The 16439-nt window shown below is 27.9% G+C and overlaps 1 protein-coding gene across 3 annotated transcripts in view; it reads left to right on the top strand.

Annotated features, from left to right (window-relative positions):
* The window catches only part of LOC129985219 (uncharacterized), a 228290-nt gene that overhangs the window by 168363 nt on the left and 43488 nt on the right, over positions 1 to 16439 (top strand). Inside the window, exon 2 of one of the 3 annotated variants that reach the window (XM_056095159.1) lies at positions 867 to 955. The exons of the other annotated variants lie outside the window; for them this stretch is intronic. The gene's annotated coding sequence lies outside the window, so the exon portion shown is untranslated. The remainder of the gene's footprint in view (positions 1 to 866; positions 956 to 16439) is intronic. 3 annotated transcript variants of the gene reach the window in all.

The following is a 16439-nucleotide window of genomic DNA, read 5'->3' as shown; positions in this document are numbered from 1 at the left end:
TCACCGCCAGATTCTTGGAAAGCGAAGCAAAATTCTTTGGCACCTCTTCGACGAAGCAAAATTCTAATTTGTAATAATATTCGTATTAATATCAGCTACTAGTATCGGCTATGTTTGAGTGTTAGTATATGAACATGATACAAAGAATCAAATTGACACCGTAGCAATCTGATACAAAGTATCAAACTGATAATGTATCAATATGATACATAGGATCAGGATAATAATTGTACCAACACGTAACAGAGTCTGATTGGTACGCTCTGACCCAAACCTTGATCGTCATTTTACCTCCGCGATTTTTTATGCTTATGTTATATTTTCTAGCTAGAATTATATATCAATTTTTGCCTGAATTATTATCAATTTCCTGGGGTAAAAGTATTCCCAACGCATTGTATGTCAATCTGCTCCTGATACTGCTAAACCGAGAATCACCTCAACCCTGATCTTGACACAAGAATCGATCTTACCAAGAATTCAGTTCTCTTTTGACGGAAAAAGAATTCTTTACCGATTATATCATATGTAAAATTATCTGGTACAATTGATTATCAGTATCAACCTCTATCTGATACAGCAAAATTAGGTATATCAACAAAACCCTAGTATTTACATTTTCGCTCAAATTACAGAAATCGTCTTTTTAAAAATATTGGTTAAATTAAATTAATTTGCTAAAAAGATGTCTCTACAAAAAGTGCATTTTTTATTTGAAAAATTTTGTTCCTTGTGCTGTAAATATTTTACGTTATTTTATAGATGTTGAATTAAACTAAGAAAAATATCATAGTTTGATCAATGATTATAAAAACTTCATTTCATTTCTTATATATATATTCATTCTTGTATTTTTTTCTTTACAGGTATGCCATTCGATTATTTCACGCTGGATGAAAGTTCTGAAGTTTGCCCAAATTTATTTGCTTTTTAAAAAGAACAGTGAACACTAATGGTAAAACGTATAGTCATTCATTCATTCATTTAATACCATATTTCAGCTAATCATAATATAGATAATATGGTGGTAACTTCAATTTCTCTACACAGTTAATATTGCGAAGTTCTTAATGTTCCATACATTTTATTTGCTATATTGAAGTCTATATTAAAGCCCTTTTAGACTTACCGTCATATGACAGCTGTATCTAAATTTTAATATCATAAATTCAAATAAATTTCAACAGAAAAATAAATATTAAAACAAACGATTTTTATAAAAGCATGTAAATAATAATTAAAAATCAAAATCTATATAAATAATTAAACACTTTTGAAAACGATATTTTCCCATTAATTTCTTAATATTTTGCTTATAATTTCTCTTTCTTTTTTTTATGTACATCTCTATATTTTAAATTGGAAAATAAATTCTTTCGATAAAAAAATCAGTAAGGTTTAAAATTATCAAAATTTCTCGCTAATCTCTTCTACAGTTATTGAAAAACAAAACACATTTCAAAAATTGGATATGTTAGTTATTTTATATGTTTTGTATTTCCACAGAGTATAAATTTTTTTTCACAAGTTCAGTCATTAAACAATTCCATGCTAGAAAGTTTTGAAATAACTCCTACGAGTTTTATGTCATGCAAATTCAATAAAAACTTTTAAAGAGCGAAATAACATTTCATAAAATAACATAATAAGAATAACAAGAATAAAAGGACGTATATCAATTGACTTATTTTTATGTCCTTTACAAATTTAATTTATATAAAACATTACAATCGATGCTTGCGCTTAAACGTTTTCAACGTTCTTTCTAAATTTAGTCATGATTTCATTTTATTTTTAAAAAGAAAAAAAAAAACCTAAGTTGAGTAAATTAACTTAAGTAAAAAGCTGAGGAATTTTTGACTTCAAAGTTAAATTTGTGTATGGATTATTATTTTTTTATTTTTTTGGAAGCTATTTCAACAGTCATTATTATTAAAATTCCACCTTTATTTTCTTATTTACAATTTTTCAATTTAAATAATTTAGGTTCTTTTTTGATGTTTTCCAAATATTTATCTTTTTTAAACGGTTTTCCATTTCTCCGACTAAAAGAATATTCCATTCTAAGATGGAAACACATAGTGTTTAATATGGAAAATATATAAAACAGCATTATTTATTTTATGTTCCATTATCAATGAATAGCTAAAAGTTTTGAAATAAAATTGTTAATTTAACGAACTTTCTGGGTTTTTTTAGTAAACTTTTGAGTTTTAGTATGAAATAGCTGAAAGGAAATGTTCTATTAGCTCACAATAATCGAAGAAAAAAATGGCTCGTGAGACAAAATAATCCGATTAAAGTGAATTTCATAAAACAAAATACCTAAAATTTGTATTCTAATGCGAGTTAGCTCTTTATTTTCTGCACAAAGAAATAATTGAACTAGAATGAATTCTGTTTATGGTTAAATAGTTAATTTTTTTTCTTGTTTTCTGAAATGATTGTTTGAATAAGCGAAATGTTAAAAGCGATCGCTTAAATCCACGTTATTATTTCTAATTCATAAATTAAGTAAAAGAATGAAATGGGTAGTTGAGTTTTTATTCTTTTATTTCGGCATCATGAGTATTCCCAAAATATAATCGAAAACAACTAAATTTTTTTCATTTGATTGTGAAATGATGCAAAAGGCATTTTAAATCGAATCAGAGTCATATTTCAACCGATTTAATTCTTGAGTCGTCAAATAGAAATAAGAGAGTTTCTCCGCTAGCACTACTATCTAATTTCTATTTACTAGAAACTAATTAGTAGTTCACAATACAATAAAAGCATCATTGTTTTCAATTTCATTCTATTTTTCATTCTATTCGCTTTCGCAAGATATTTCATTCTTTAAATGAATTTTATGTTATAAACATAAATAAACACACTAGATAAAGTAAAATTTACCAGTCTGGTTTTTTTGGTGATTTGACGGAACTGATATGTCTTTCGCGGCAGTTCAAAGTTTCTTTACTTGATTGAAATTAAGATAAGGGAATTCTCACGTAAACATGGGGAACTCATTTAACAATTGTAACTTAATTAATGCCACGAACTTTTCAAGACTGAAACGATAGAAAAAAATCTTGAGCCGGTATTCCGGTTTTTTTTATTTACAAAGAGTAAGCCAACTTGCAAAAACTGCGGAGCAAAGTTCCGTAGCTTGCCATTTGATTTTTATTGGCGGTATAATTTGTTTATATTTATTTGGCGGTATTAAACATTGAGTAAAGAGTCGCTATTGTACAAGTTTTATGGAAGTATATATTTTGACAATGTAATCAATTTTATCTCTGAAACATAGCATTATTTGTCTGCTCTTTACCTTCTGGTATATGAAGTACATATATAAGGACATATTGTAAATATCAAAACATTCGTGACCGAAATTTTGTCGACTCTCCATGTTTCATACCTCTCAGATTTCGAAAAATATATTTTTGGCCTTATGTCTGTCTGTATGTGCAGAATAACTCAAAAACGCTTTCAATTAGACAGTTTGAATTTGATATATGATTTTTACACTAAACTGGTAGTTTCTGTTAGATTTGGAAAGAAATCCCTTCGTAGGCTGTCTGTCTGGTTATTCTAGTACAGGAAAATTGGATAACTACAAAACACAAAACGCTTGGTAGATAAAATTTGGTGCATAGATTCAACAAATCTGTCAAACGTCTGATAAACTGCCAAACTGTACTTCGCATGTATATAAACGCAATGGCTTAAATCAAGGAAATTTGGTATGTGAGTTTCTGATATGGAGTTTGTAGTTTTGTCTCCAATTTTGATGTCAATCAGCTGGCAATAAAATTTCCAAAATATAAATTATCCTGTTAGATTGAATTAAAATGCTAAATTCATGCCAAAGATCTCAATTTCGCAACTATCATTCACCAGTTCCATGCAAATTATTCGCAATTTTATCCAAAATCCATAATTTTGTGAGAGGAAGGGAAATGAGACCTTTATTGGAGATTGTACGAGAAAGTTTTGGAAAGAAAAGTGTTACCAGATTATTATTGTATTCCTATATACTAATATCAGTCTCATCGATATTTTAGAGAATATGCCGGACAGTTCTAGGATTTTCGAAAGCAGATTCTGCACTTGCAGAAGTAGACAGACCCTCGGAGTGGGAAATAAGCGTGGTGGGTCCACAGAACGTTCGGGCAACAATCGTCATCTTCTCTCATTTTTTGCACTGTTTTATGTTTTAATATAATCCCATGTCATTTCAAGCATGTGTATCAATTTTTACTTCTCTACCTAAATTATCAAATGTTAACGGCCTTTTGAATCACCCGGTAAATTTACTAAAGTGCTGATTATGTATAATTACCGGTGATTATTTGTAACCACTTTTTCGCAATTTTCTTAAAAAGTGATCAGGAATAATCACCGGTAATTGTATATAATCACCAAGTTGAATATTTTATGTACCAGTAAATATTGCTAGATATTCAATAATTTATCACATTTACCAAGTTTAATGATAATTATGAATATTCACCGAATTAACCATAACATGTAAATTAAAATTTCAAAACTATATGCGATAATAAGAACGCAACATCTTAAATCAACTTTATTCGTTTGCATAAAAGCACACAAATATAGCTTTTTGATAAGTTGCTAAACTCAATTTCGCTCTGAAATGAATGATGTCATTCAGTGTAACAAATGTTCCAATTCCTTCAATGCCAAGGCTTGCAGAATCTTTCAATCTACCCGCCTAACGCTAAACAAGAGCTATTTAAAGAACGAATCCCTTTGTTGTTTCTATTACATCCTTTTCATTCCCACCCCCCTCGCGAAGTTTCGGCAGAATGGAAGCAAACTAGTCGTGACCACCCTCACGGCACGGCCTTTCTCCTCTATTGTTCACCAGAGCTTTAATAACCTCTGCTGAATCCTCCTCATCCGAATAGGAGTTCATTATCTCTTTCAATTATTTGTCATTAGTGCTATCAGGGGGATGGGGTCTCCTTGCTTTGGTCCCCATTGGCGAACAAGAATGGGGAGGGGGTAGCTTCCAGTACTTTATCCCTTTCACATCTCGTTCCAAACAGTGGGACCGTTCGTGCCACCTAGGGATGCGTTAACTTTCACATTCTACCAGAAGACTGGATGCACTGACTATTCAAATCGTCTGCGCTGAGGTTTGGAATGGGAGAGTGAGTGATAAAGGATTCGTTTTAGTGCCCCCTTAAGTCTTCAAAGAAACTGATCCCGGAATAAAAGAATCTGTCGTCTATGTACTGTCAATGATGAGGTATTAATGGGTGAGAATCCTTTGTCAGATTTTAGAGAGATCATATCGTTTGCTGTGGGTGATTTCGAGAAAATAATATTCTAACATCCGTTAGTAATGCGTTCATCTCATGCTAAATCGATAGAAATCATTTACATTTAGTAATTATTTTTTGAAATATTGCAAGGAATAGCATATTTCATTTGCAGTTCGTATTTCCTTTATTGAAAAATAATTAATTCCGAACATTATATTCTACATTCTCATTAAATGCTGATGAATTGCAAAATACTCTATGTGCACACGATTTAAAATTCAGTAAGGGATATTTCCTTCGAAATAATATTTGAATTTACTGTTCTTTTATAAAGCATATTGGTATCAAATAGTAATCCTTCTTTTTTGGAATTACAAGAGAGCTTTTAAGTTTGTAAAGTTAAGTTATAATGTATTTTAAATCAGCAAGATTTCAACTGACAAATCATGCGATAAAACTAAAGAATGCTATACTCACTTTAACATGAATGAAATTCAATAACGAATATTAAGAAAGAAATGAGTAATCCAATGAAAATTAATTTTGAAACAACAGAAGCTTGTGAAAAGCTGAAATAAATTAGAATACTAAATTTGCATTATATATGTAATTTTCTCGATGAAATTTCAAAATTCGAAGTCATTACATCGGAAATTATATCTTTAGATTTACAGATACTCCTTGCAAGGGTTCTGGCATAGGGGTAGAGCGTCTCCCCCGTGATCAGGGCATCCTAGGTTTGAGTCGCGGTTTGGGCATGGTTGTTCTTCATCTGTTCTATCCGTGACATGTGTGAATGTTCCCCCCATGTAAAAAGGGGCTGTGAAAGCGAATGTGATGCACGAGTAGCAAAATCGTACTCTTGGCCCTAGTTCGCGTTACTAAAAAAAAAAAAACAAGATATGCTCTCTCTCGGCTTAAAATCGCTGACTTCGATCAGCGGGCTTGTCCATGTCAAGTGCCATCAGAAATAACAACAACATGGATACTCCTATTTAATATTTTTCTTATAGTAATACTACACAAAACCTTAAACATGTTATGTTCATTCAATATTTAAAGAAATACAGTTTGTTTCTTAATTAAAGAAAACTAAAAAGTTAAAGGTTCGAATCAAGTTCAAGTTTATTTGTGGATTAGTAAAATTATTCGCAATAGATTGGATTATTTATTCATAATACCTAATTAGTTTCATTAATAATGCCCAACTTTCTTTGAATAATCCAATCAATCAGTAATTTATAAAATTAATACCAGCTACAAAATTATTCTGCCTGCCATCAGAGAACGATTCTAGCATATTTTTGTGTGGGATTTTTGATAATTATATCAAGATACGGTATATTTGCTCGATATTCTTTCTGAATGCCGTAAAATACACTGGCAATATTGTTGGACATTTTACGGGACCTGTGAGCTAATATATATCTTTATTAGCTCACAGTTGTTTCTTTTTTAATCATATAAAAAAGTAATAATTATCTAAATAGAAAGGAATGCAGAGAAATTAATTCCTTACATGCATTTCAACGTCTCTAACGGTTTTGAATAGAAATGTCAAACAAGTGTCAAAAATGAATTATTTTGACAAAGCGGGTAGTAAAACAATAGCCGATGAATGCATTTGTTTTAGATGGTAGAAGTTCTACGACGTAATACTGTTTCCTTTTTGCTAGAAATAAAACCGTATGTATTCTTGTTCCTGGTTAGACATTAAATATCAATTAACCTGCTAAAAATGTAACAAATGAAAATTTTACTTTCAAGAGGATGTAAGTTGAAATTTATACCATATGGCCCCGTTCAATCTGAAATTTGTAATCTGTAAAAGTTTATAATTTCAAATTGTTACTGTTTAAGTCTGGTTAATTTCACTGCCTTTTTTAAGTTTGTGTAATCCAGCAAATATTTACGTGTTTGTTGGACTGTTGTTTTTTTAAAGTCGATTTTATGATTTTATGCTATCTTGTTATCTTAAATGTAATTGTTTTCGGACTACAACGAAACCAATATTCGTTTTTTGAGTGAAACAGAACTTTGCTTTGATTCAAGTTGCAACCTGCTTCATAATAAGAAATCATTCAGTTAACTGTAATGTTAATAATATTAAGTTTGCAATTAATATGTCGTTATATTACGTTTCGATTAATTTATAGCTTTAATTATTCCTTTTCAATAAATACCAATCAAGCATTAAGATCCATTTAGTCTGTATAAGCAATATTCAAAGCATATAATAAAGCATAGTCGTGACAAAATCATATATTTCATTAAAACCGTTTTATAAATAACATTGTAAAAATCAATTATAGTTTCTTTCAAATTACTGCATTCATTCCCCATAGCAGGAAAAGAAACATGAAATGAAATTAAACCTGGAATACGAATTAAGACAAGAATAGGACAGCCATTTTCACGTTTCTGCGAAGTTCCATTAACAAGGGAAAGTCACTGGCGCTAACGAACGCTTTTCGACGTGTCCAGCGTTCGAATGGGCCCTCGTGGAGCACAAATGGCAATATTATTCGACTCTAGAGGAAATCATTATCCTTCTTCGGAGACGTATGACAGAGAACAATGGATTGTAATAGAATATTTATCGGACGGAAACATTAATGAGAAACTAAATACTGATTGACGGCTGGCCATCAGCCTGACAGTTTCCGTTATAATGGACTCGTGATGTTCGGTAATGGGTCATAACTAGAGGTTCTTTTATGTTACGGCAATGATAATTCTGTAAGTCATAATCAATAACTTAAATCTACTAGGCATATAGATCTTTTAGTGACGCAAAGAAAATGATCTGTGAAAGTGGTCTCTTCAAAACTTTCTCGCATATTCTCTAATAAACTTGTCATGCCAAAGAACACCTTGCATAGAATTTGTGTACAATAGTTACGAAATATTAAATTTTGGAGTGGATTTAGAATTTTTACTTGATCTATCGTGTCATCCTTGGGGAATTTTTTTGTGCGATTAATATTTGGCATGCCGTTATCCAAAAATCGAATTTCTGCTTTAGACGCGTTATTCTCAGCCGATTAAAACTAAGATTTGACGCAAAATTGCACTTGCAGTCATAAAAACTCATACCAAACTTCATATATTTAAATTAATGCGCGTTTGAATTATCGCGTTAACATGTTTCTGAAACTACAGGCAGATAGATAATCAACCCGTTGATGGATTTGATTCAAAATTTGACAAGTGTCTGTACTATAGATGTTAAATTTGTATGCCGAATCTTATCTATCTAGCCCTCTTCGTTTTGTAGTTTATAGTGTTAACTTATAGTCGGACAGACGAACTTCCTCTGGATAGATATTATATATTACTTGATAGAAATCTGCAAATTTGTTGTAAAGATCGTTTACCCAAATTTTAAACGTTCCAATTCCATAAGTTTTTTGTTTTGTTTTTTTAAATCTATTTTTATCACAGACAGATATACATAATGCCAAAAGTGTGCTTTTTGAACTGAAGGCGGTATTAAACATGGAAATTAGTTAAAATCTCGAATTCAAATTTTTTTTGTCGATTAGTGTTTTTTTTTTTTTTTTTTTTTTTTTTTGTATACTACATATATGAGAAAGTAAAAAAAACAATCGTAAGTAATAAATCAATTTCAAAAATCAATCAAGTAAAAAATCCAGTTCTGAATCGTTTCTTTATGTTACATGGAAATTTCATGTACGCATGCTTTTATGAGTATAAAGTTTCTCAGTTTAAAACAAAAAACTTTTAAACTGATTGAATACAAAATCGCAATTTATTTTGAAGGCGTTTATTCAAACGGTATATTCAAAATCTTGTTTGTTTACTTGTTTCCATATACAAGAAATTTATTTCATAATTTACTTGTATATGGAAATTATACATTAAAATTACTAAATGTTTTCAATTATAATAATTATTACATCAATTATTTAAATAATTTAACAATAAAAATAAATTTTTGCTTTTACTTTTTGTGTAAAAATTTTATTTCCATCCTACAAATATATATACTCACTTTTAGACATATTATTTTTTAATTCAAACTTTTAAATAAATTTATTTTTTATTGTTATCTCTTCAACCTTTTATGGCCAAAACTCCGTCATAACTTTAATTCTAAGATCTTCCAATTCCTGTGAAAGTCACAAGAAAATTTCAAGGTTTAGAGAAACCGGGAAATTTCCAATTTCTGGGGCGCTTCAAAGAGAAAATAACAGTTTCAAGAATAATCACGAGTTTTAATTCACGGAGAGGCACATTAATGAACTCAAAGCAAGAAAACACTAATAGCTTTCCTCTTGCCCTAACAACCTGCAATTAGAATCGCACTTTCCTCGCGAATAAAATGGTTGAATTTAAGAGTTGAGAGCTCAATGGTCGTCAACACTCGTCAGCATTTCTTCTGAGGGACAATTTAATTATTATTTTTTTTTTTCGGGTTATTGCCAGGGTCTCAAAAAAATATCGTTTTTTTTTTCCAAGCATTATTAAAATAAAGGGAAAGAAGAGAGATAAATTGCTGGCCTGAAATGTCCATAAATGAAATATTTAACGAAAATGTTTTTAAATGATTATATTTATTTCCTTATGAAAAATGCACTTTTTAAGTGCTGTTAAGTGAAATTTCTAATGCACTTAACAAGCAATAAAGTGTAATAGCTTTTCACGCCGTTCGATTTTATGTTCAATTACTTTTACGGTTATAAATAATGAGAACGTATCAACTTTTAAGTGCCTTTTTCAAGTATTTATTTTGAAGCACCTAATAATAATAAGTCGAATTATTTTATTCCTTAGTATATTCTTTGATGTATTTTAATTGTAAATTGATGAAATAATTTTTATTGGAAAGAAATTTGCGTCAATTTGAAGGAAAGAATTTATTTTTGAGACGAAATTAAAAGACCTATCTTTTTTATATAAAAAAATAATATGGGTCATTATACGAAAAGTGGAATAGAAAATGGAGAACTAAAAATGAAGAATTTATGAAAAATTGTGACAAATTTATTTGTAATAAAATATTCAATACTTTTCATCATATTATTTTTTCCTCAAATAAAAATTTTTGATGATATAATTTTAATAAGAAGAATTTAGTTGGATGCAATTTTTATGCAAAAATTTTCTAATTATATTTCACAATCGACGTCACTGTTTAGTTACAAAATAATGCGCTCGAAGATCTTGACTATTTTAGAAAAGGATTTAAAATATTTAGAAGAAAACTTTAAATAAGTCTATTTAACGATCTATCAAACAATTTTTTTACTCACATTTCGTTTCGAAATCCCAGGTACTTTTTTCTCATCAAAAATTTTTATTTCATTTCTTTAATATTATTCTTACATTTTGATTTGAGCATACAATTATTTAAATTCATTATTCTAAAATTTATTTTTTCTCAAATTAGCTATTTTCTTAAATTGTTTTTTTTTAGATATTTATTAAAGCAATTTTTTATTTCATTTCTCAAATAAATATTTACCTTGTAAACTCATTAAAAATCCAACTGAGCAAACGATTTTCGATTTTGTTTTCCTAAAATGTTTATTATTATTATTAAACGATTTTTTTTAAATCTATTAAAACTGAGTTTGAATTATATAATTTCGGAATGATTTTTAAGGAAGGTAATTATAATAAATTCGTCTCAAGAAATAATTTAAAACAAGTAATATACAAAAAAAACAGTTTAAATAATAAACATTTAATTCAGAAATCCTTGCAACGAAAGAGTAGCTAATTAATCTGCAAATGAAAACAAAATCGAAATGACATCAGCTTTTAACATCACTTCCATTAAAGGAATAATATTTAATATCTATTTTTGTCAAGTTATTTCATAATTCGAATAGTGCATGAAACTAAACTCGTCATAAGTCGAGTAGTCTCCCAAAAACTTTCTCGCATGCTCTCTAATAAAGGTATCCCCGTAAGAACCTTGCTTAGTATTAGCATACAATAGTTACAAAATTTTAACCTTTGACATGAATTTAGAATTTTTTCTGAATCTATCGCGACTTCCTTGGCGAGTTATTTGGTGTTTATTTCCTGGCATGAAGTTAATAGTGTCCGGAAATCGAATTTGTGTTTTAGACGAGTTTTTCTTAACCGATTGAAATAAAAATTTGACACAAAATTACTTTTCTAATCACAAAATCATATACGAAATTTGGTATGTTTAAGACGCTGTGACTTTGAGTTATGCTGTTTATATGTTTCTAAACGTACAGACCGATAGACGGTCAATCCTTTGTTGGATTTGGCTCAAACTTTGGTAGATGCATAGACTATATATGTTAAACCTGTGTATAGAATTTTGTCTATCTAGCTCTCTTCTTTTGTGGTTATCATGTTAAACTATATACGAACAGCTGGACAGACAAACTTCCTCTAAGCAAATTTTGATCAAAATTTTGTTGAAATCTACAGATTTGGTCTAAAGGCTTTGTACCAAATTTCATCCGTCTAGGGAAAAGAACTTTTGAGTTATTTTTTCACAGACAGATAGAGGGACATTTACCAAAATTAGGTTTTTCGAACTCAGGAGGGTCTAAAGCTTGGAGATTTGTCAAAATCTGGAATTCGATTTTTTTTTTGAACAATTACTCTATATTATGTATACGATAAACTAACAAAGGAATTTAATGAAGGTAATAGGGAATTAACCTAATAAAGACCTTGCTGTAGAAGATTGTGTTGTGTTCGGGCATCAACAAAAATAAAATGCAGACAAACTTACGATAAAACTAAATCTTATTACATTATAGATAATATCAAATTTGCATCAACTTATTTTCATTCAAAATTCTAGAATCATTTTTAATACAACAAATTAAAAGTTCCAAAAATATCACTGTTGCCAATCTGAATTTTACAACTATTTACAAAATAAAATTTATAATTATTAAAATAATCGTTAGCTACTTTTAAATAAAATATTTACGATTTATGTCGCAACAATTGCATGGATCTTAGAAAAAGTGGTAATCACGAATCCAGCAAGGGAATGAACAGTTTTTAGATATTTATCCGAGAAAGAATTTTTGCCATTTTTTTTATTTTTTTATTCCGCTGAATTGACATGGGAATCGTAAAGGGGCGGCCCAAGACCAATGTCCCTTTCCTTCAGCGCACATCTCACTTTGAGACAAATGACACCAATCGCTCAGAGCGACAAATAGGTACTTTTCGAAGTTTTCTTTTTCACTTGTGAAGTTTGTTAGTTTGTCACATTTTTCCCCCTGGAAAGAATTCTCTTCGGCCATTATGTTGTCACCGTGTTTAAAGAGAAATCTTTTAAGCTTTAATAGAACATTCTGTTTTCGAAAAAAAGGTTAAAAAGAGGAGAATTCTGTGGCTAAAATATCGATGTTTCTCCATCTGTTTCTTTGAAGAATAAGTTTATTAGTTCGGTGTGGAATTTAAAGAGGAATGCGTGAAAGATAAATAAAAATATCCATAATTCACTTATAGAAGTTTAAAACAATGCAGTAAATGATTTACATTGCTTAAATACTTCTATTAAATTTGTTCCGGAGTGATTAGCTTAGATTTAATAATATTTTTATCTAATCAACTGAATCTCAGAATTCTATTCTCGTTTTATTAGAATTGAGCCTTTCTCGTTCATTTAGGGAGCATTCATAGAATCTTTATTTACAATTTATTGAAATTAAATAAGAAGTAATTCGAATAAAAATGTATTCTATATTAATAAAGAGAATAACAAATCCGCATTATTATGAAATACCAGTTGTAAAAGGAGGCTTCTATATTATAAATAAAAAAAAATCAATGCAAAAATAAATATTAAAATTAATTATTAACATCAAAATGAATTCCGACAGTTAATTAAATTCAACAATGCGAGTTGAATTTGAGAAACAATTTGGTGGCTTAAGATGCTTAGAAAACAAAGTTTTGCCAGCGATAATTTAAATAAATAGATTTTATCCATTTTCGAATTTATTTTTTAAATTTCGGTACAATTACTGTAATCTTAGGCCATAAGAGAATTCAATGCCAAAAAAATTAATGTTAAGAATATAGCTGTAAGTTTAAATTCTTCTTTAAAATAACATTAAGAATACGAAATATAACGAACATTTAAAAATTCGTATCGGTCATTACATAATCCGTCAATTATATAAATTTCAAAGTAGGAAGAAACATTAATGAAAAGATAATTTTCTAATGTTTAAGTATATAATATATTCTTTAAGGGGATAGTGGATTCTGTTGGACATTTTTGCGAATTATTCACTTAGAATAAGGAAATTTTTTTTGCATATGTATTAAAATATAAATACATCAAATTTCTTTAAAAAACTTCTAAAACTAAATATTTTTTTAAAAAATTAAAACATATATAATTTTTTAAAATTTCAAAATATTCCAAACGTTATTCAATTTTTAATTTCTTTTCTATTATTTTTTCCTTTTTGCCTAAAGTAAATTTATTTGGAATAAAACTATGCATTATTTTGTAATTTTAATTAACTGTTAATTTTTTAGAAATATTTTTATGTACAGTTAGTAAATTTTCATAAGAATTTTATATTTTTCAGAACTAAAATTGGCTTTTAAAATTACTGGAAAATACTCTAAAAATACTCGAAATGTAAAAGGCATACACTATTTTCTTTTAATATTTAATCGAAATTCTTATTATAAATTCTATTTAATTTCTTCAAAAATTAAGACATCTGGAACATTTTAAAGATATTTAAACCTAATTACAATATCATTTTGAGGAAAGTAATTCAAATGTGCTTTTTTCTCTAGGCCTTTGAAATATTCATTTTATTGAACATTATATCTTACAACACTATTCAAAATTCGTAAAGCACCACCTTTTAAGTTAACACTTTTTTCTACATAGGCTGCTATTCATTGATTTATACTTTTGCCTTAAATTTTATTAACTTACAACATTAATTATCAGATTACTTTAAACAGCATACATTTTCAATTCTCTTACTCGTTAAAGACTGCATTCAATTGATTGAAAATTGGACATTATTAGAATATTCCTTTCACTGAGAAAGAATTCATGCTGAATCAAAAACAACTGAACATTAATAGTTTACATTAATTTAAATATTAATAGGTAATACTAAATATTTAATTTCTTAAAAATTCAATAAAATCCTATCATAAAATATGCAATTATTTTGTTTAAAATAGATTTTATATGGAATTTGATAAATAGTAATATTATTAATAATATCAATTTAATCGCTAGGTTTAAAAAAAAAACGCGATCTAGCATACCTCCTTAACAGATTTAATTAGCATAAAATCAGAAAAATAAATATATTCTTCCTAATTTATGAAATTATTATTTTTAGTTTATGAATTTTTTTTATTTTGTCAATGTATTTATTTATTCCCAGTCATAAATTTTGTAAATATTAATTTTTCAGCTTCTTACGCTTTGCAGACGATAAAATATTCCAACACCCAATAAAATATTTATTTTAGAATCGCTTTCATTTTATAAAAAAAACAAACTTTTATTTTATTCAGTTATATTTCAGCTGCGCGTGTATTTATTTTATCTCATCTTATTTTTATTATTATTTAAAGAAACCATGTTCGTCTAAGGCGCTGTGGGTATTAATAATTCATACAGAAAGTAATAAAAAGGAAAATTACTCTCTTTTAAAACATTTTTTTCTTTTTAAAAACTTTCTAGAAAAATTAATAATATATAACTATTTATTGATTAATAATGTTGTGATAATTTAATGTTAATTATTATTAAATATAATTTTAATTAATATTAATATTTAATGTTAAATATTAAAATATTCTTCGGTTTAATTATTGCAATATTTTCTCAAATTTTTACCGTAAATGAAATAAATCAACATATTGAAACGAAATAATCGAAGGTATATATAAAATATGAGAAAATCTATTGCATATTACATTTGTTCTTATGGAACTGAGATATTTCCTAAACTGCAAAATCTTCTCAAAAATACTTCTTAACTTAATAAAATATATAAATCACAACCAAGCAAAAAAGTTTAAGATGCAAATTCTAAAGGAATTTAGTTGAACCTGGACAATGTTTCTCTTTATTTTGATTTAGTAGTATTTTGAAGAGTAAAGAAAAAAAATATGCTAGAACAAAAATATATCTTCTGATAGCAATTTTTATAAAGAAAAAAAAATTCCCTATAATTTTTACAATACATCATTACATTCTACACCATCTATTTATAAGAAATTACATACAAGAGAGAAATCGATTATTTTATAAAAATCGATATAAACGTGAATAAAGATGAAGAAAAGAAGATAGAAAGAAAAAAAAACAGATGAAAAAGATATAGATAAAAGAAAAATCGGTTCATAGAAATTAGGAGGAAAAAAGGAAATAATATGCACATAGCATACGCATAGCAAAAAAAAAAAAAAAAAAAAAAAAAACGGCTGACATCTGTTTTTGATATTTGCTCTTGAAATAATGAAAATGTTTGATAATCGCACAGATAATTAGTTTCTTTTATAATTAATTTTATTTTGAAAAATCGTTTTCGTTTGCAATTTAATTGTCTTTAACAGGTCAAAAAAATTCTTTATTTCAGATAAGTAAAAAGTGGTTTAAACTCTGTGTTTTATCTCTGAATGTGACATCTATTTGCATAAAAAAAGAAATGGCCTTTACACAATGTAAGCATATTTATATATTGTTGATAACTGTAGTTTTATCAAAGAAAAACTCTCTAAATGACTTCAGTTTTTTCAATTGCTTTTATTTCCTCTTAACAATAAATAGACTCAAATATATTGCATTTTTGTGTTTTATTATTAAAATTTGCAAAAAAATGGATAAAATTTGTTATTTATTTATTGATAAGTCTCAGAAAAATAATAAATTGCTTAAATTAAGAAAAGAAAAGATATTAATTTGGAAGCAAAAGAGAAAAAGTTGATCAAATATGATGTTATTCAACGTTTGAAATTACAAATGGGATTACAATTAATCTTCAGAAGGGATATTAAAATGTAGTTTTAATTAAATGTGCACTTTTTTATGAAAATTTAAGAAGTGTATTCGTTTATCTTCTTTATAATGAAAGGAGTACTGTCTTAGTGAAAATGTACGCTGTTTATTTCATTCATAAATAATTCCAGATAAAACAA

This window comes from Argiope bruennichi, chromosome 9 (assembly GCF_947563725.1).
Source record: "Argiope bruennichi chromosome 9, qqArgBrue1.1, whole genome shotgun sequence".
NCBI classification, from domain to species: Eukaryota; Metazoa; Arthropoda; class Arachnida; order Araneae; family Araneidae; genus Argiope; species Argiope bruennichi.
This window is presented reverse-complemented; position numbering and strand designations above follow the sequence as displayed.